This window comes from Callospermophilus lateralis, chromosome 5 (genome assembly GCF_048772815.1).
Source record: "Callospermophilus lateralis isolate mCalLat2 chromosome 5, mCalLat2.hap1, whole genome shotgun sequence".
Taxonomy (NCBI): domain Eukaryota; kingdom Metazoa; phylum Chordata; class Mammalia; order Rodentia; family Sciuridae; genus Callospermophilus; species Callospermophilus lateralis.
This window is the reverse complement of record NC_135309.1, coordinates 151,295,991-151,317,442: the sequence shown is the minus strand read 5'-3', so window position 1 is coordinate 151,317,442 and position 21,452 is coordinate 151,295,991. Positions and strand designations below refer to the sequence as shown.

General features: G+C 39.9%; 1 protein-coding gene across 2 annotated transcripts in view; it reads right to left on the bottom strand.

Annotated features, from left to right (window-relative positions):
* Ghr (growth hormone receptor) overlaps nt 1–21,452 on the bottom strand; it is a 250,364-nt gene that overhangs the window by 170,482 nt on the left and 58,430 nt on the right. The window contains exon 2 of one of the 2 annotated variants that reach the window (XM_076857434.2): nt 16,298–16,627. The exons of the other annotated variant lie outside the window; for it this stretch is intronic. The gene's annotated coding sequence lies outside the window, so the exon portion shown is untranslated. The remainder of the gene's footprint in view (nt 1–16,297; nt 16,628–21,452) is intronic. 2 annotated transcript variants of the gene reach the window in all.

The following is a 21,452-nucleotide window of genomic DNA, read 5'->3' as shown; positions in this document are numbered from 1 at the left end:
GAGGTCTGAATGACAAAAAAAAAAAAAAAAAAAAAAAGAACCAGCTGAGCCAACATCTGAGGGTGTAGCATTTCAAACAAGGGGATAGTTTGGTAGGTGAGGAATCAGAAGGAGAATCGGTGTGGTAGAGGTTGGTGAGCCACTGGCCTTGAACTCCATCACCTTTGATTGCACACACTTATAAGTCACTGTCACATATTCTTGAAACTTGGTACAAAACAAGGAAATATAAGATTAAAGAAATGCCTTTGCCTCCAAAAGCATCAAGAGGTCTTGGGGTCTTATATGCATAACAATGACCCTAATGCCCTTGATATCAAAAGTTTGAGCTTTATTCCAGTTTATGTTTCATTACTGAGAAACTTGATTTTTCTCAAAGTTTAAGGCACAGAGTACATAACAAGCAGGGTAAGGAGTGCAGGATGAGGCAATGAACGGAAATGCCACTAACTGCCTATTCTCATGAGACTGTTTACCATGAAGTTAATGCCAGAAAGCTCCTCCAGAATCTTCAGGAAATTTGCACAAGTCACAAGTTATCTTGTGATATAATGAAATCTCTCCTGCTCTTAACTCCTGACTCTTTATTATATTACAGCTTCTACAATAGATATTTCAGGATTTGTCTTCTTGCCAGTATTAACCTACATAAATGACTTCCTGTCAGAGACTGTCTCGATAATCATTCTCTTCTCAGTACCTAAGACAGAGCCAGGCACATAATAGATGTTCCTGGGATTGGCTTTGGTTTTATTAGCCTAATATTCTAAAACTGATATAGTAATGATACCCAAATAATGTGATTGCTTTGTTTTCACATGTAAATAGTAAATCCTCAAGAATTTCTCTATTGTCTGCCAAAGCAAAGACAGATTTCCAGCATTCTACCAATGCTTGTTCTGAAGCAGATACTCAGTGATGCTTGCTGAATGCATGCATGCATACATGTCTGAGTGAACAAATCTATTAGGCAAAGCCCAATAAGAACAGCTATACTTCATGTTCTATGATTTGGATGAGTGTTCAAAGGTCCATATGTGAAGACCTGGTCCCAGTGTGGTGGCATTGGGAGATGCTGTATACCTCACATCATTACAGAGGTAGTCTTGAAAGGGATTCTGGGACTCTTCTCTCTTCTCTCTTTCCTGGCATGAGATGTAAGCACTCACTCTGACATGTATTTCTGCCATGCTATTGCCACAGTATTGATTTGCCAGAGGTCCATATCAATGGGCCACCTGATCTTGCACTTGAAACTCCAGAACTGGGAGCCAAAATATATCTTTTTTTTATTTAATAAGCATCCTGTGTCAGGATGTGACCAAAGTCATCATACATGCATGTAACATGTTATAAGAGTTAGGAAGGAACAGATGATCTAATATGAGCATTAAAGAAGACTTCTTTGAAGGTCACATTAAAGAAACAGTACTTGCACTAGGTCATGATTATGTGCTGAAATTAAGCCCTGGTCTACATTTTGAAATACAAAATACAAAATGTAGACCAGGGCTTAATTTCAGCACATAATCATGACCTAGTGCAAGTAGTCAAGAAAGTCAACAAGTGATAGTAGCTGAAGTTGCCTTTGGTAACAGGATAGGTTATTGACAGAATGTGAAGAATCTTCCTCTTTGGAAATCCTTAAAATTAAAACTTTTTATGTGTGTACTGATTGTGTGTGGTCTTGTTTAAAGAAAGAAGAATATACTTGGAGACCCAAATTTGTCTTCTTCCAGCCTTCTTTACCATACTATGATTCTTTTACAAGTCCTAAATACTTTAAATCTAGCAACCAAGCCATTTTTTGAGTTACACCAGGAAAAATTTAAGTGTACTTTATGAGCTAAAAAACAATGCACAGCTCTCATTTTCATATAACTTAGTAAAAACAGCCAAGTGAAAGCTTGGTCAAACTTTCCAAAAAGTTTTGGGCTGAAGACAAGCATGGAAAAACTCAGGCCCAAAGGAGAAATTTCCAGAAATTTAGAAGCAAGTGAAAACAGGGGGGTTATAACAGTTCAGTTTTGCTGCCAGGAACAAAGTATATACGATATTATTTATTGCTGAAAGCTTTTCGGAGAGGCAGCATCTGGTTTCAGTGAGGTCTTGCTTTCATCCCATGGAGCAGCTGGACCAAGCACCACAGCACAGGCAGATCAACCATCTGCCAAGGTGACCCAGCAAGTGAGAGACTCTTTCCAGACTAGACCACAAGAGCCTCCTGGCTCCTTGAATGCCAAGAATAAATCACATGACCAATACAGAGTTCAACCTTTTTTTTTTTAACTTCAATTGGATTTTTTCAGCTTTAATTTTTATGTTTATAGTGTCAGACGCCCAAAGAGCCATTCTTCCTCACTTTGATACATTCCTCCAGTGGGTGGATCAGATATCAACTTGTTTCTTTATGAATGCCAAAGTCCCTCCCCACTTCTGCTAGGATTTATCCATCCAGGCTGAGTGTGCTAATGGCAGGAGGGGTCAGGCATTGTCATGTGATGCTCCACTGGTATTGAGGCAGCGGATGTGGTGATCCAAAGGTTAACTAACTCTGAACAGAGAACTTGGGCACTCAGCTTTGGCCACTGCAAAAGGTCCTCTTGGAGGCAGGTGGAAGCTGATGACTATAAAGCTGACTGTTAGGAGAAAGCACCATAACTTCTACATCTGTTCAAGCCTTTTTTCTCTACCAGCGTGATTTCTTCCCAAAGCCCTACCTACAGGAAATTAGTTCCCCCATTTTTTTTTTTCTGCCTATGTCTTCCATACGAACAGGAGAAAAAGTGTTTTCTTCCCAAACATGTTTTCCCCACCTCCTAAGAAGACAATGCTCTCTGAGTTGCATAGAAACAAACAATGAAACATGAAAAAACTCCTGTAATAAGAAATGTTGGTGTTAACAGAATAGCCAAATTGTCCACCAGTCTCTTTCTCCTCCTCTGCATATATGTATACGCCCATACACTATTTATCATTAGTAATTAGTAGTGTTAATACAATTAACAATCATTATAAATATATAATCTGTAATACTACGTAATAGTAATGTTAATTATTAGTATCATAAATTCAAGAGACCAATTTTAAGGAAAGAAAATGAAGTGAGAAGAAGGAAGAGGCTTATAATCATTATTTTTTATGTCTAAATTTTAGGCTGGTAGATAAAGACCCAATATGAGACAATCAGAGAATCAAACCGGGAGAATTGGCCAAAAGAACATTTGCTAGGGAATAAGACCTCACTTGATCCTTAGTCCCTGCAATGGCAAGAGTCAAGGAATAGCCTCAAGAGAAATCAGACCAAGTTTTAAAGTACATGACAACACCCAGAGACATACTGTTTTAATCATGTAAAACATATGTCCACTATGAGTGACGGCAACTTCATTACACTTGAAGTCTGAATGAACAATACTACCAAGAAACACATGACAATTTCAAGGCAATAAGACTTAGGAAATTTCTATGTTAAACCTATTGCAGATGTCAAGATACAATATGAAAACAGAATATTTCACTTTGTTTCCTTAACATCAAAATTTTCTTCTTTAATTGGAGCCGAAGAAGAAATGTCCTCACTAAGGAAGTGAGGACATTTCAAGCATGTAGACTGAGGTCTTGGCTTACATGTACATGCTGTTCCCCTTTGCCTTATTATTTGAAGGGATAGAGATGCTAACTTCAATGCTATACTCATCCATTCAGCATGAAATGAGTGGCTACAATGAGTTGGACACTGAATTATCCCCAAGGCTCATAGTTATAACCAACACAGACACCTCCCTACCCTTCTGAGGCTTCTAAACCAGCAGTGGTGCTTATTTCAAAGTTCAGTTACTGTTTTGACAAGGCTCAGTTCAGATTTTAAAAAGGAAACTTCCTTCCAAGGCAAATTCTCAAGTTATTATTTTCTTTCCAAACTTATTTTCTCAACCCTTCAATTAGTCCATTGCTATTAAACTCACAGTTATTGTCATTCTCAAAGGAAAGACCTGAGACCTGATAAAGGGTTCTTTTTTGCTTTGAGAAGATGGGTTTCTAAATAATAAATGCCTAATGAGCTAACCAGTAGGTTCAATTGCTGCAGGCCAAATTAAGTGCTCTAACAAATGCCAGAGCGGGAAGACTGAAAAAAAAATCGTCTCCAAATAGAAAATTTAATTCTTTCTCCCTTCAAAAGTTATACTGGCATTCTTAGCAAAACCCAGTAAATTATTACACATCCTGGCAAACAATCAGGTTTCAAAGTGTGCCCAGCTGTCCATAAGTCCTTTGTGCCAACAGGGATCCATCTGACCACAGGGGACACTAGGTGATTGGCTGGGACGTAAGTCACACAAGTTCACACCTTTGCTGTAATATGAGTTCCAATCTTCTTGCTGATAAGCTTCAAGATATTGAAAAGCCACATAAACATGCCCAGAAAAAAATTAAACATAGGTCATTTTTGCATTTGAGATTTGTGTTTGAGATTCTTCTATTCTTTCTCAAGCTTTCTCTCCATATCTGCTCCCCCATTTCATCTCCTTTCCTCTCTTTCCTTCCATCGTCTCTCCTCTACTTTCCCTCCAGGAATAGACATGCTCTAAGCTCTTTTCCTATATTATCTCATTTGAGCCATATGAAAATCTAAGAAAAAGCTCTGCTCTCATTCATGTTGCAGAAGAGGGACCCTGAAACCCAAGGTCATACAGCTGGGAAGCAGCTGAGCCATGATTTCCATCAGCCCATCTGACCCAGAGTAATTGACCACTGGGCCGAGCTGCCTTTTTGTGTTCATGATGAAGATGAACTGGTTTTAGGTGTGAAGTAGGAGAGCAGCAGTGATACCTATGCAATTGATCTTAATCTCTGCTATGCTTGAGAAAAATCTAACAAATTCTTACTTCATTAAAGTGCCTTATAGATGGTAATCAAGGTGGCTAATTAATGGGGTCCTTTATTAAGGTTTTCTGTGTCAATTGCTTCAACTTTGGGATTTTTGCCCCTTCCATGTGGAAGCACATTAACAAAAGGTAAGAACAAATACCAATCACAGGTTATAATCGCTTCCAAGGAAAAACAAAAGGTAAACAAGAAGAAATATTTAACCTGTTATATCATAGTTACTATGTTCCCCTTCAGAGTTAAACCAAATAAAATCTTTGCTTTTATTAACATTCATTATTGTTATTCATTTCATGGACCAGGAAGAACTTTCAGTGTGTTTAGTTCTTAGATTTAAACTAAACAACTTGATGGAATGAGAGCTAGAATACAAGATCAGCATCCCTAGTAAACAAATAGAGTCTGTGACAAAACAAAAGAAACTGGGGATGGGGCGGGGGATGGGGCTGGGGCTGGGGCTGGGGCACAGTGGTACAGCACTTGCTAGCATGTGTGAGGCACTGGGTTCTCAGCACCACATATAAAACAAAATAAATAAAATAAAGTTCCATCAACAACTAAGGAAAAAAAAAAAAAACCAAATAAATGAAATGGTTGCTATGATCCTCCCTCCGCACAGCCTCCTTTCAGCACTCCACTGATTCTTACTGGTTGTGAAGGTTGGACCACCCATTAAATTTTCTCCAGCTAAATAAACAGCTACAGTTGAGAGAAGTGCAAACTTCTTGGCTTACTGTTTTTATATCCACCCAGTGTTCATTCAAGACTGGGTTCCAGCAGGCCCCAGACCCCATCCAACCGAATGAAAATGGGATCTCAATTAAGGCTCGCCGCCAAGTGCACGGAATCATTAGGTCAGACCTCAACCTGTGCCCAGTATCACTTTTCTTTCCTTGGAACAACACCTAGTGAACACTGTTCAGACAACACAGAGTATAATAACATCGATCCCATCCATGGAAAAAGAAAATGCAACAGCTTAGGAAACGAAATCCATTGGTAGGCTGACAGTATTTAATAACAGGAAGAGCATATACCAGAAGATAAAGAAGGAAAGATACAATAGTAGTTGCACACAGCAGCTGTCCACATGAAAGACACTGGCCCATGCCAAGATAAACTGCAAGGAAAAGAATCTGTTGTTATTAGGAAGGCAAAGGTGCTTTCTGGATTTGCAACCACTTTTTTTGTAGGGTCATTCTGTGGTTTTCTGGAGAATTCCAGGCTCAAGGGGTCTAAGAAACTTCAAGGAGATATGGGAAAACCAGCAGTTAAGGTGTATTTAGCAAGCACACATTAAATGCCTACTGTGTGTAAGATACTGCATTTTGGTTAAGCCCTCATGGTGCTTTATAACCTTGTGGCCTAAGTGTTCTGGGTAGTGTCAGTCTGTGTTCTTGATAAAAGGGGACTGCCCTCTTCTGGCTGTCTCTCACAAGACTGTTTGCTTTGAGATACCAGTTGTCCACACCACCTGTCCCTAACACTCTTCTTCACTGAAGGTGTCAAAAGCTCCCAGGGAAATGCAGAGTTAGATCAGTCCTTAAAGGTTCAACCAGGTGTTAGAGACGTGTTTAAACATGAGAAACCTTACATTGTTCCTTTACAAAACAGAAGTGAGATCATACTACTTAGTGGGACTCTCCACTGACCCTCACATAATCTTTATTCCATTCTCCTTCAATTCATTCTGCAGTCCTCTGTCTCCCTTGAGTTCCAGGGATAAGCCCCAGCATTACTTCATCAAAGATCCCAGATCTAGTTGCTGTCTTATCTCCCATCTTATTTGCATCTAGAATCACTTAGATCTTTGGTTATAAAGAGCTGGGATTAGAATAAACACAGATAAAACTTTATTTTTTTTTTTAAAAGAAATTGTTTTATTCCTTCATTTTCTAGTTCTAAGCAACATAACATCAGAGAGGCCTGAACAACTACAGTATTTCCTACGTTTTCAAGATAACTGTCAATCAACACTTGATTCATCAAGAACTTAAACTCCCTTAAGTAGGATCAGAGAGAGTAGGAAAGAGGGGATGATGCCTATTGTCTTTTCTTTTTTTCTATGATTTGTTATTGGTTCTTTTTAGTTTTACATGACAGTAGAATCCACTTGGACATAATTAGAATCATAAATTCTAAGGGAAAGGAAGAGAGACCCAGTTATCAAAGGAACAAGGCTGAAGATCCCACAGTGTGAATTTATCTTCCTTATGTAGATTTCCTGGGTCTGCCAAGTCAAGCCTTGACCTTGCTCACTGGAGATTTGCAGAAGAAATCTGGCCTGAGCACCTGCACTTAAAAGTTACTGTAGACAGCCCTCACAGAATCTAAAACACAGGTGTAGGATGCACCCTCTGACCTCAGTGGATGTTCTACTTTGGCCATTTGTCTACAAGACCAGCTCTGGTTAAAGATGTTTCTCATTTTAATTAGGAACAACAATAACAACCGTGAATGAAGTAAGTTTCTTTTCCAGTAGGCAATAAACATTTTTTCAAGAAATCTCAGGTTAGCAATGATTTTTTTAGACTGACTATATTAATGTTTGCAAATAATTTATGCTTTATCCCCAGAAATATGGGTGGGAAGGGAAAATGGGAAGGGAACATACAGGAATTAAAGTCACTGATAACCCCTACACTTCTTGAATCAATTTTAAACTTATCCTGCTAAGCCTTTGATCAGAGATGCTAAGAAATAACCAATGTGACATCTTTAAGCTTCATCTCATCTATTTCCTCTCCTGGTCCTCTAGTTGGGCTGCTAATGAGCAGGTAGTGGTTAAAGATAACAGACCTCACTCTGGTAGGAAGAAAACTAGAGGCTCAATAATCCACAATGTCATCTGGATTCTAAGCAAAAAGCAGCATATTTCATATTATAGTCCTAATAAATGTGATTTAGAAGGACATTATTCTCCCAAATTACTGCCCCAATTCACCTGAAATCTCACCAAGGCAAGAACCATAAGATGCTCAGCAATGTTTTGGGAGTGAGGGACTAATGTCATCAAAAGTCCAGAGATGAACCAAAATGTAAAAGAAATCTATAACCTGAGAAGGAGAATGTGTCAAAGCGTTTATATATATTATATATATATATATATATATATATATATATATATATATATATATATATATATATATATATAGTATATAGACACAATACCTTTATTTCATTTATTTAATTTTATGTGGTACTGAGGATTGAACCCAGTGCCTCATACATGCAAGGCAAGCACTCTGCCACTGAGCCACAATCCCAGGCAATGTTAAAGCTTTTAATCCAAGGCAAGGATGTTATTGGGGTCTGCTCATGCCATAAATTTTATCTATTAAGAGTTTATTGAGTTCATTCTTAATGGAAAGTCTGCTAGCCACCTCCAGGGTCCTAAAGGATTTGTATACCAAGTAAGTTTTGCTCTGTAGAAAATGCAGGAATTAATATAGATAGTTAATTCATACATATGAAACAAACACACACACACACACACACACATATCACATATTGGCCTGTTCTTTAGCCACTTAGGTTTATAGTTGATAGAGAATGATAAGTACTTTAGAGAAAAGAGCAATGATGTGAAGTCAGGGATGCTTAGGGAAGGGGGTTGAAGAAAGACCAGTATGGTTATATCATCAAAAACCACTGCTAGTTCCAAAATTGAATCTAATCCCAGCTTTTCATAGCAATAGAAGCCCCCTCCCTCCTCAGCCTAACCTACACTCCAACCCAACTTCATGCCAGAAGATTCACCATTTCCTGACACACCAGGAATCTATACTCTTCTATCCCTTTGAATGTAAGGATTCTTGATGCCCCCACATTGCTGGTCCTCAGCACTACCCTTGTGAAACCTTGTTCCATTTACAGGGAACTTTTCACAACCTTCCTGCCTTTTTATATCATGTGCCATGGCCATCATCTGTTGTGGTGGAATGACCTGATTTTTGATGATATACAAAAATCAATAATGGGTGAAAAAGCAATGTATTCAAACTCCCATCAAACGTTGATTTTTTCCAGCAACCCACTAGTGGCTAGAGCACAGGATCTACCTGGAAAGTCTATTATAATTGATTTTTAATCATTATCATAAGATCTTGGATTCCTAGAATAGAATAAAATAGTGCTTATGGTAATAGGGGGTGCAAAGAGATCTAGTACTCAACTGTTATCAGGCTTTTACCAATCTTTCTATTATATTGCTGACATAATAAGACTTCAAATGTCTGAACATCTCCAGGGACATTATGATAGGTATAAAACAGCAAGAAAGTCTGATGAATACTGAGTTAGTCAGCTTTCTGCCACTATAACAAAATACTTGAGATAATTAACTTATGAAGAAAAAAAGCTTATTTTGGTTTGTGGTTTTGTAAGTTTCAGTTCATGATTGGTCCCATTACTTTGACAAGATAGCACATCATAGTGGGAGCACATGGTGGAGCAAAACTACTAACATCACCCATCAGGAAATAAAAGGGAAGGAGAAAAAGGTAGGGTCAGATAATCTCTTCCAAGGGCACACTCCCAATGACCTAAGAATTTCCCTCATCTGCTGCCATAAGGGTTCCACTACCTGTCAATACCGCCACCCTGAGGATCAAGCCTTTGATGCAATAGGCCTTTGGGGGACATTCAATATCTAAACTTAGCACATACCAAGGATGATATGAAGCCAGGTCTGCTAAAAGCCACTCTCCCCTGTCATCCAAACAAGTAAAAATAATCGGAAAAGAGAAAAAGGAATGTATCTAGAACTATTCTCTAGACAAGATGGCAATTCAGATGGATGTTAAAGGAGTTTAGGTTTCATTCAACATTTTTTAAATGTCTTCCATATGTTGCACCTTGTCCCTGGCGCTGAAGATGGAGAAAACAGAGGAAGAAAACACCATCCTTGCTTTCACATAGCTTACATACTCCTGGATGTCAGCCAATCACCAGTTCAATAAAGCATACCAGAGGATGAGTACTATGGAGAACAGAGCAAGGGCGTGGAGTGGGCAAAGTCATCCCAGGGTGGGGGTGTTTTCATGGGCTGCTTAGAGAACCTGAAACCAGGAAGACATTTTTGAACAAAGATCTGAAAGCCAAAAAGAGACTCCTGGGCATTCCTGGAGAGAAAGCACTCCAAGGAGGGAGAAGAGCCAAGAGCAAAAGTCTCAAGGTAGGTGCTGCTCTGACACATGAGAAATAGCAAAGGTGACGGTAAAGAGCACAGTCTGTTCTGTTTCAACACATGTTTCTGTAACTGCAGTGAGCTCGTATGCTATTGGTAAATAGGAGGTAGTGTTGGTATAATGGAAACACGATTTTCCTTAGGTGAGAAGGAACTGACAGACAGTAGGCATAGAATTCCAACCTTGGCAGGAAAGGAAAACGTTCTCAGGTTGGCTGCTGCATAGGCTGGAGTGACCTCAAATCTACTTAACAATTAGAAATGAGCACTTGAATCTGAAGCTGTCTCTCCAGTAATGGGCCCTCCCCCCACCTGGCACAGCCCTCTGCTCAGGGTCCTTCCTCCTAAGACCACCTTTGTGGCCAGCCCTACTGGCTCAGAGCTCCACTGATCTGCACGGCCTCGGCTCCCCAGCCAGCATCCCCATGCCACTATTTTTGCACATTTTTATTTAAAGTCTTAATATTTATCACATGAGTGGTCTCATCCAATATTAATTTCCTCATAAATACTTATTTTTCAAGAATATTTTACAGAACACAGTTTTACAGGACACATATACAGTGTTATATATGAAATTAGAAATGTTTGCCCGAGCAAAGTCAAGAATTGGAGGAAACCAGATCATGAAGGGCCTTATAGGGCACTGTGAAATGGGAAGGTACAGGAAGGCTCTGAGTGGAGAAACGAGATCATAAGATGTCCTCAAAATGAACCGGGGAGCAGAGAGGAGTGAGCAAAGACAGGAGGGAGCAAATAGAATACAGAATAGTTGAGAACCTTAAGGAAGGAAGGAAAGAGGGAAGGAAGAAAAGGTTTGAGGCAGGTGCTTCAGGGACGTCCTAACAGAAGCGGGGTGATGAGCAAAAACAGCAGAGGGACTTATAAGGAGGACCTGAGAGGTTTGAGGAAGTTAGGAGGGAGTGGTATTCAAGTCATGACCAAGTGGTATCCAGGGGTATTCAAGTAAGAGCAAGTAATGAAGGGTGGGAAATCAAATGGTCAAGGAAGATTGGATTTAGCAATAGGGCGAGGGTGAGCAACTGTCACCCCATCTGCTGCCCCACCAGCATCAGCTGGGTATAGATGACCCTCCCAAGGAGTTTCGCTGAAAGGAGGGGCAGAAAAGATGAGGTAGTGGCCGAAGGAAGACACAGAATCAACAATTATATGTTTATTTTTCAGAAGATTGGAGACTTTACAGCATATCTGTGTGCTGTTTGGAATCGATGATACAAGAAAGTAAGGAGAGAATCCCGGGGCTAAGTGGATGGCAGGAGGAAAAGCAAGTGTCAGGTGGAGAGGTGCATCCTCCATAGAAGCTGTCAGTAGGAGGAAGGGAAGCGCAGGGGCCTGAGGTAGAAGAGGTGTACATGTGGTGGAAGGAGCTCCTGGATACCCTTCTGTTTGCTTGTGGTTTGTTTACAGTGAAATAGGGAAACAAGGGGGAAAAAAATGTTGTTTGGGTTTTTTTTTTTTTTTTTTTGGTGTTTTGTTTTGTTTTGATTTTGCATAGAGGTAGAATGTAGGAAGTGAGAGCAAACGATGTGAAAGAGTTGTCCAGAGAGAAGGAAAGTAAACGTACTTTGGAAATACAGGGAGTTGCCATCATTCCTAAAGTATGGCTCAGTAAGGTTAGGGACTATGCATTTAAAGTGAAATCAATCACCAAGGGCACACTTTTCCCAGTTACACTGAGCTCTCAGACATAGGCATGGTATAGGTAAAGAACTGCAATTAACCTGAGCTTGGATTTTGCTAGGCAATCAAATGGCGAAGCAAGAGAAGTGAAAAACATTATGGTAATGAACCATTGAATAAACCATGCTTATTTTTTTCTCATTTGATAAAGGAGAGATAACCAGTAGAACTGTAGCAAATGATAATCTATAGATACAAATTCTCCAGTCTTTTCAAAGCCTCTTCTGAGTGAACACAAACCTCATTTTGAGAGATGGGTAAAATCCCCATTTATGTGAAGATAAATCCTCTCTTGGGATTCATCCTTTATAATTAACAGTGTACCATTCCCACTCTCAAATGAAGGTTCCAGAAGCTGGTAGGGACTGGCAGGCATGTGGGACAGAACATTACCATACATCTGTGGAAACATTTGTAAGTCATTTTCATCTGTCATCTTCTTTAGGCTTCCTTACTACTATGACTCCATCCCCAGTTATTATTCTTTGTGGAGAGATGCCCGTGGTTTTGTTGTTGTTGGTTTTGTTTTTTAACTCTCTTTAGACACTCCCCCGTTGGTGAGCCATAGGACCAGTCCTCTCAGCTCCACAGCCACATACAGACCAGAGACAGGATGAACTGACCAGCAATTCTCCTGGCTGCTGTGAGGTGTTTAAAAGGGTACTTGGAAGAAAGTTATCAGAAAGTGGACATTAATCCAAGAGCAAATGAGGTCAGGGCTTTGAATTCCTTAAATAATCTATTCTTTTTTGGGCTGTGCATGAGTTCTAAAATAGCATTTCCCATCTGGGCTAAGTATTCTCTGTTTGGCCCTCTTCCTCCAACATATCCATTCTAGGTGTTTCTCTGCTCTGCACTGTGGAGGTTGACTACTGTGGGCGGAAGCTCTGGGCTCACTCACTGGCTGACTCCCTACTCAGTCTGGACAGTGGAGATGAGAGGCAGAGAGAGAAATCAGGAGGTCTTTTCCAACCTGTGCTCCAGCAGAGCCTATTACTCCAGGACTTTGGTTTCTGTCACAAGACTTCTCCTTCCTGGCTCCTGCTCACCAGGGACCAGAGTAACACCATTTCCTTCCAGTGTAGCTCCAGCCTCAGGGGTGATCACAGCTTTCCATCTCAGCTGGCGTCTGCGTGCCTCACTATTCCTTGCTGGTGACTTTCACCTTACCCACACTTCTTCTGTACATATTGTCTCCATTAAAGTCTCTTGAGCCTTCTTAGATTCTGTTTCTTGCCAGAACCCTGGATGATAGACCATTTCAAATTCCACTATATGGAAGCTGCTGTACCAGAGGAGTGCCAGAGAAAGTATAGGCAAGTCCCAGGAAACATAATTCACACACACGTTCGTTCATTCATTTAGCCTGGTTAATGTGCCTTGTTAAATGACAGAAAGGCTCACTTCCTGAATCAAAGAACACTTACTAAGACTAGTGGTTACCTTTTTTTTTCTATTAATTGTGTCCCTGAAACGGGGATCATTTTTTTTTTTTTTTGGCAGGGGTGGGGGGGTTACCAGGGATTGAACTCAGGGGCACTCAACCACTCAGCCACATCCCCAGCCCAATTTTGTATTTTATTAGAGATAGAGTTGCTTAGCCCCTCACCATTGCTGAGGCTGGATTTGAACTTGCGATCCTCCTATCTGAGCCTCCTGAGCTGCTGGGATTACAGGCATGCACCACTGCACCAGGCTTGGGATCATTTTGATGACAGAACTGACTTGATATCTTGGACAATTACTCTGCTATTCAGATTGTTTGGAAGTTTCTCCTTGATTTAATAAAAGGCTGTAAGACTCTGTGACAAAGAAAACACATAGGAAATGAAAGAATTTTAATGTACTTCATAAGTTTCCAATAGTAATAATTGGCCCATTTGATAGCTAATTTGTACTAAATGTCAACAGATTAGTAATATAATCTTATATGTACCCAAGATTAGCAGTTTGGCTATAAAGACTTGGGTCAAAGAATACTGCAGTTAATTTTCAATGAATTTGCTTAATAATCAACAGTTCACAATTCCATCCCTATTTCCTTGTAAGACCCAGACTTTCAGGATCCTGAAAGTCTAGAGAAAAATCTGCTGTTACCCAGGTGTATTCAAGTCAAGGTGAGCTTTCTAAGGCAGATCTATGAGTCCAATAGGCTCTTATCTTAAAGATAAGACTGACCAATGTTGCTAATCAACATCAAACAGATGTCAACATTACACTGAAGCTGTTCCATGTCTTCATGTACAGGGTAAGTAATCCACAAAGTCTACAAAGTCTGGCTAGACAGGCTAAAAATATATTCTGGTTAAAACCTAATAAACAGGAATTCTACAGTTCACTCAAGTGATAGATCAAAGATATTTTGCTATGGAAAGTGAAAGGAAATGAAGAACCATATGTTGGCAACATTTTTAATTTTTTGCTCCTATAAAGTCTGATAAAGTAAGTAATTGTGACATGAGACAAATCTTGATTCCAGCCATGAATTTATCTTTGTTAGTTCATTAACTTTGAGCATGTAAATTGACCTGCCTATTCCTCAATTTCACCATCTAAAATACAGGGAGATATTCATTTCTTTTGCTTCAAAGATACCATCAATTATAAAAGGCATCATCTTCACTTAGTAATGGCTTTTGGGAAAGACAACATTCTACATCAAATATACTTATTGATTATATAATGCATTCTTATTTTGGAAATATTAAATTGGATAAAATAAGGCTTAGGATCTAGGTAAATAGGACAAAGTTTTCCATCTCATTGAGTATACTACCTGAAGTAAAGAACAAAGAAAGTGAATGGCCTATCGTGCATCTTGGTTCCAGAGCAAATCTTCAATAATAATGTTTTATTGTTGCCTTTAATATTGATATTAAGAAGGAGAAACAAACACTGAGGCTTTTACTCAAAACATTTTGATTCAAAATAATCTGAAAATTTGGAGGTAAAATAAACTGTAGAGCATCTGTTCCCTTTACTTTATAGGTGATTGACATGGATAAGGTAATGAGATTAAGTGGCTTACCAAATCTAACTGTATAATCAAGAATAAATCCAGACCTTCTAATTATTTATCCCATTAATAATAAAAATGCTTATATGTTCCAGGCATTGTATCAATTGATATATATATTACACACAGACATACACACACATGCATACACACACACATACACACACGCACACACGATTGAGTCATCACAGCAATCCACTGTACTATTGTCCTGTTTTTCAGAAGAGGAAGTTGAGACCCACCAAGGCTAAGTGAATCCCACAGAGAGAAACTCTTGATGAGTCAGTGCTCTGATTAACACCCAGGTCTACCTGATTCCAAAACTTGGATTCTTTCCACTGAGATAATGCTTCCTCCTTGGCTTTGCATTTGCTCCTTCTTTGACTGTTTCATCACTTGAAGTCTTATCTTTCAGACAAAATTACTAATTCCAGAAGTACAAGGACAACATTACCTAGTTCTTCACTCCTGGCACAGGGCTGGGCACTGTAGATGCTCAAAAAATATCTTCTGAATGCAAGGCTAGTAACATTTTTAAAATTACGACTTACAAAAGCAAAACACCATAAGCACCAAAGCCAGCAAAATGTGCACAGAATTTCTCAAGTAATGACTTGTACAGGTGTGCCATTCCTTTTCAGAACACACTTCCTCACCTCTTTAATCAGCAATCACGGATTGAGCTTGAGGAAAAATTCTCCTCTCAGCTCCACAAAGTAGACTTTGAGCATATTTGTGCTGGTCCTAGGCCATTCCCCCTTCCTCTAATGGCCAATAGCTCCCAACACACTTGCTTAACCACTCCCATGACAGGAAAGGCCTGAGAGGCCTGTAGGTGAAATCTGATTGTCCTTGAGAACCAGGAAACCAGTTCCAACTGGTATGTGTGAGCCCATTTAAGGTTAGGGATCCAAAGACCTGGAGTAATTCTTAACTGTAAGGAATAGGACTAGCTGACACCACTCCTCATTTTGCATTTAAAGAGAAAGAAGACCCTACTGTGATAATAAGGAGATCCAGAATATCAGGTAGGCATTTCCAAAAAGATTTTGAAAAGGTCATGCTCTGATTGAAGTCCTTAGCATCCCTGCCTTAGCCTGGAAAGCCCACGTACCCTTTAGAAGAATATATTGCTCATATTGAAGCCTGAGGTAGGAGGGTCCTCTTAGAATGTAAAGGTGATAGAAAGCCAGGTAACATGATATATTATCTAAATATCTTGACTCTCCTTCATTTCCTCTCCTTGTAACTGCCTGACTTCTTAGCTCCTGCCAGGTCCAGCAAGCTCCCTTTACATGAAAAATTGAATGTAAAATCTGAATTGGACCCATCATGAGCTACGATCTGTTTGGATCACTTCCCAGCCCAATTTATAACACCACTCAACCCATAAAAACTATCACTTTCTGAGTTAGTGGAGCTTTGCAGGATAACTCCAAAGACTTGAAAAGATAGTTGCATTGGCATTACAGCTCAGCTAAAACAAAGTGGGTGATTCTTACCTTTTGGTTTGGATATTAGGTGTCCTCCCAAAGCTCACATGTGAGACAATGTAAGAAGGGTTGGAGGGAGGTGATGGCATTATGAGACTCTCAACCCAACCAGTGAATTAATCCCCTGGTGGAGATTTACTGAGTGGTAACTGCAGCCAGGTAGGGAGTGGCTGAAGGAGGTGGGTCATTAAGAGCATGCCTTTGGGATATATAGCTCATCAGCTGAGCTTAGTCTTTCTCTCCGCTTCCTGATGTGATGTCCTGAGACACTTTCCTTCACTGCACTCTTTGGCCATGATGCTCTTCAGGCTTCAGGGAATGCAGTCAGCCATCTATGGACTGAAACACCCGAAACTGTGAGCCCTAAAATACATTTTTCTTCCTTAAAAATTGTTCTTGTCAGGTCTTCTAGTTATGGGCGGGGGAGGGGAGCTGACTAAAACACTTACCAGGGAGAGAAATTTGCATAGACATAATTGTTCGGTTTCCCCAATTAGGGCTGAGGCTGTCATTAACTTAGTGACTTAGTGTACTCACTGATTGCCTCTTGATTGTCTTTCCATGTGTCCACCATTTCTTTTATACCACTCCCTTTCATCCTAAGCACAGATAGACCTGCTGTTCTGAGTTCTAATCAATTTCCTGTTGGAACATTTAGAATAGTTTTTATTATCTTCCTCCAAATATCCATAAGGTGTCCCATTTATCTCCTTCAATTCTCTGAGAAAATGTCTCCTTCTTAGACAGACACTCTGCAGCTATCCTATGTAAAATACTGATTCCTTCATCCAATCTTGCTCCACCCACACCTTTACCTCCCCCCACTTTAGTTCATCCATGGCACTTTTCTCTGTATGACATAACACATATTTGTTTACTGACCACTCTCCCTTCATGAAATATAGGAACAGACTTGGCTTAGTTTATCATGGAATCTCTACCACCCATCACAGTGACTAGCTCATAGCTGCCCCTCAATAAATATTTGTTAAATGCACAGACAGTTTTCAAAGGATTCTTCCATTCACCTCATTGCCAAAAGGTGATAGTACAGTCTACCATGTCTCCAGTAAAAATACCAACTCTCTTTTAACCACTTCTCATCTTTAAATCTAGAATAGATTGCTGCCCACCACCCCTCACCCCGAGAGAGGCTCTTGTTTTGTTAGGCTTTAAGCAAGTTGTGTGCTTATTTTACTAGCACATTCCATATTTTGGCACTATACCCATTTCTGAATGAGATCATCCTCTAAGTCCAAAACAAGGTCAAAGGCATTTCCTGAAGTCTTTCAATAACCTTTATGTCACACCACCACAGTAGGAAGTTCTCCTAATACTGCTCAGAAGGTTGGGCACAGGGAGAGATCTGCAACACGACAGGAGAAAAGTTAGCTGCATACTGCCTGATCCTGGAGATGTCTGTCTCAGAGACCCTGCTCATCGCAAGTGAAAGTTAGACAGCCTGAGGCACATGGCAAGCAGCAAGAGTACACCTTGTAATCAAAGCTTGTACATACCAGTAGAACACGCTGTACTTTTCTTTAGGTGGTGTTCTCATTTCCCAGCTGAACACTGCCTGAACTTGATAATTTTCCTGCTTTACTCTTTCTTGTTTAGATCAAGAACTAACCACATAGAGAAAACATGATATATATATATATATATATATATATATATATATATATATATATATATATATATATTTAAAACATCCTAAGTTTAAAATGTGCAGTTAGTGGTTTTCTCTAATGAGTGAAATAAACTTGGATCCAGCGATGGTTGTCCTGTACCAGTGGGATGGTCCCAGCCACGGTACCTTAATTTGTGATTATAAACTGGGTAGAGGTGACAATCCTGCATGGATGTCGGAAAAGATTGAGAAGATTTGTCTGACTTAAGGGCAAATCAACTAAAAAGCATTATTGCTACGGAGTTTTAATCATAATTTATTCAGTAAGCATAAGGGATAAGAATAATTAAGGAAATTACTGGAAATCTGTCATTCACAATTAGCTGAGATTATGCAATTATATGCTATAAAGAGCAAACAAATATTTCTGATTCCAAAACAGAAAGCATATTCACATTTCCCTTAATATTTTGTGCTTTCAATTTGAAAAAACATTTTATCTTGTCCCTGCTCTTTGTCTTACTTATTCTTGAAAACTTGAAGATTGCCATAAATGCCTAATTTTAAGCATTTTACTCAATAAAAATTCTGTGCTATACTGTTGAAAATCCCAGCCTACAGTCTGAAACACTGAGGTTTATCATAGTGATTGGTGTTGTAAGCTCTATTCTCTGGTTCTCAGTCTTGTTCTTGAAAATGAGAGAATCTCTGATATCCCTTCTCTGCTTTCTGAATCGTTGATTCCTACCTGCAGAGACTTTTTGTTTGGATTTTTTTCCTGATGCTGGGAATGAAACCCAGAGCCTTATGCATGCTAACCAAGGGTTCTACAACTGAGTCACATCTCCAGCCCTATTTTGTATTCTTATTTGAAGGCAGGGTCTCACTGCGTTGCTTAGTGCCTCACCATTGCTGAGGCTGGCTTTGAATTCGCCATCCTCCTGCCTCAGCTATCTGAGCCGCTGGGATAGGGTCTTTGGAACAGGGTCTTTGAGACAGGATCTTGTTAAGTTGCCCAGGCTGGCCTCAAACTTGCAAACCTCCTGCCCCAGTCTCCCAAGTTGCTGGGAAACAGGTAAGGGCCACCATGCTAGCTAGGCCCATGCCTTTTCATGTGATGAACAAGCAGTATGCTCTCTGAAGAAGTCTAAACAAATACTTCAAATTGTGGCCCATTATGGATGGGCAGAATGATGCCCCAACTTCTAGACTGGTTTGTTTGATGTCGATTAACAGGACACATGAACAAAACACCTATTTGCCAAACACACTAATTAAGGGATTTTTCTCTAAGCCTTTGACAGTATAACTTTCAGATAAGTTTATTTTTAAAACTTTTCCAACTTTAGGTACTTTTTATTTCTGGGAAGGGGAAGGAGACACCATATGTAGAAATATGACCTTTCTTCTCGTCTAGAGTAGTAGTTTTTGAGTAGGAAGATTTTTTTTCTACTCTTGGGGACATTTGGAAATGTCTGGATATATCTTTGGTGTTCACAAGTGTGGGGTGGGGGTGTTACTGGCAACCAATGGGTGGAGATCAGAGTTGCTGCTAACAATCTTACAATGCACAGTAGATCCCCCAGCACAAAAAATTTCCTGGTCTACAATGTTTTTAGCATCAAATTTGATAAATATTGGTCTAGAGAGAAAAGCTTTAGACTGATGGTAGCCTGGCCAAGTCTATGCTGAGCAAAGAAGTCTCATGGACACACTCCATATTCACTTAGGGTTGAATGAATATTTATGGGAAGCTTAGGCATTAAAGAAGGGAAAGAGAAGCTCATCTAAATACAGGTGGAACTAAACAAATATTTTCTAGGATGTTCTTTTCTGGACACATTTTATAATAAGTCTGATAGGTTGCCTCTTCTTCTTTTTTTTTTTTTTTTTTTTTTTTTTTAATGGTAGTAGGGATTGAACCCAGGGCTTTGTGCATTTGAGGCAAGCACTCTACCAACTAAGCTGTATCCCCAGCCCACCACTTCTTTATAAAACACTATGAACTCTTGGACATGATTGGACCCATCAGAGGAACACAACTTCAACCAAATTCTTGCAGCCAATCATAGATTTTGTTATTGTCTACACTAAGTTAACACCCTACTCCCTGTATAGACTCAGCCCTGGGAAGCAATCTCTGCACAAAGCTTGACACACCTTAAATGTAAATAGACTGTTACAGTTTTTAAAGACAGAGAATCATCTCTGTGAGCCAACCCCAGAGAATGAGCCAGTGTAGAAGATGAACTCAAATAACTTGAGTACATCCCACTTCAAACTCCAACACTTTTTGAATTGTTTCCACTGTAAATTACTCTAAAATATATCCCACACATCTTTATCTTTTGTAACAGATGATAGAAACTTACTCTTTTCTTAATGTCTCTAAGATGTCGTTGTGGATGTCACCTGTCAACCTTGTGAGCGTGCTGTGCAGAGAGACTGAAAAGGTCGTCTGGGTAATGTGTTTGTTTACTAGGATTCTACTGGCCTTAGCAGGACACAGGTAAGACACACATGCTATTTTGAGCCCCCTGCCTTCACAGTCACCAAAGACAGAAACACAAGCATTTCTCCTCGAAGCAGAAAGTTATCAGGCAGGTCTGATGTGCACTCTCTCATCCATTTCAAATGCTGTGAATTCTCTAACAAAACTTGACTTGCAGAGATAGGTTGAAGAACATGCAAAACCAGCCTCTCACATCAGTTTGATATTATCTAACAGGTACTAAGTGCTGACTATGTGTCTAATGCATGATTTAATTTCATCATCATAACAGCCCTCTGAAGCAGGTTCAAGTATTCATCCCCATATAGACAGAAAAGGCCGAGACAGAGAAATATCAAGTCATTTGCCTAAACAGAAGAATTCAGATTTGAAGCCAGGAAATCTGACCCCAGAGTTTTGTTTTAACCACATCCACAGAGGTTGCAAATGATAACCACATGCAGAGTGGAGCATACAGATCTGTTCTGTTTGGCCCGTATACCACTATAACTTTGGGAGCCACTCTCCGTGGCCAGGCATCTTGTGCCTGGCACAATGGCTCTGCTGAGGGACTAATGAGGACTGCCATCTGGCCCACACTAGCATTGCTATGGGGCTAGCACAAAGGAAGGGATGCTTTTTTTTTTTTTTTTTTTTTTTTAATGTGGGCAAAAGGACCAATGAGCTAGTGACATCCTTAGTAGTCAACACTAGCAAACTGGGTTGTTCACACAAAATTCCAAACCTCTGGCTTCTATGAGAAGGGAATGAAAGGGAAAGGAAGGCAGAGATGAGAACCAGCATTTCTCTGTGGCAGCAATTTCTCGAGGTGGGACATGTGCTTGCCTGTGTGCGATGGGCTCAGTCACACATTTCTGTGACCTGCCAAGACACTAGTGCTTTTACCAAGTGTGACTTCTGGACCACGTTACCCTCTGATATTTCATTTTAAAATCCTTCCCTTCCTCAAAGAAGGGTACAGTCATGATGCTTCAACTGAGTTTTGGTTCCCTTCGTGAAGCAACAGAAAGGACGTCCGGCTC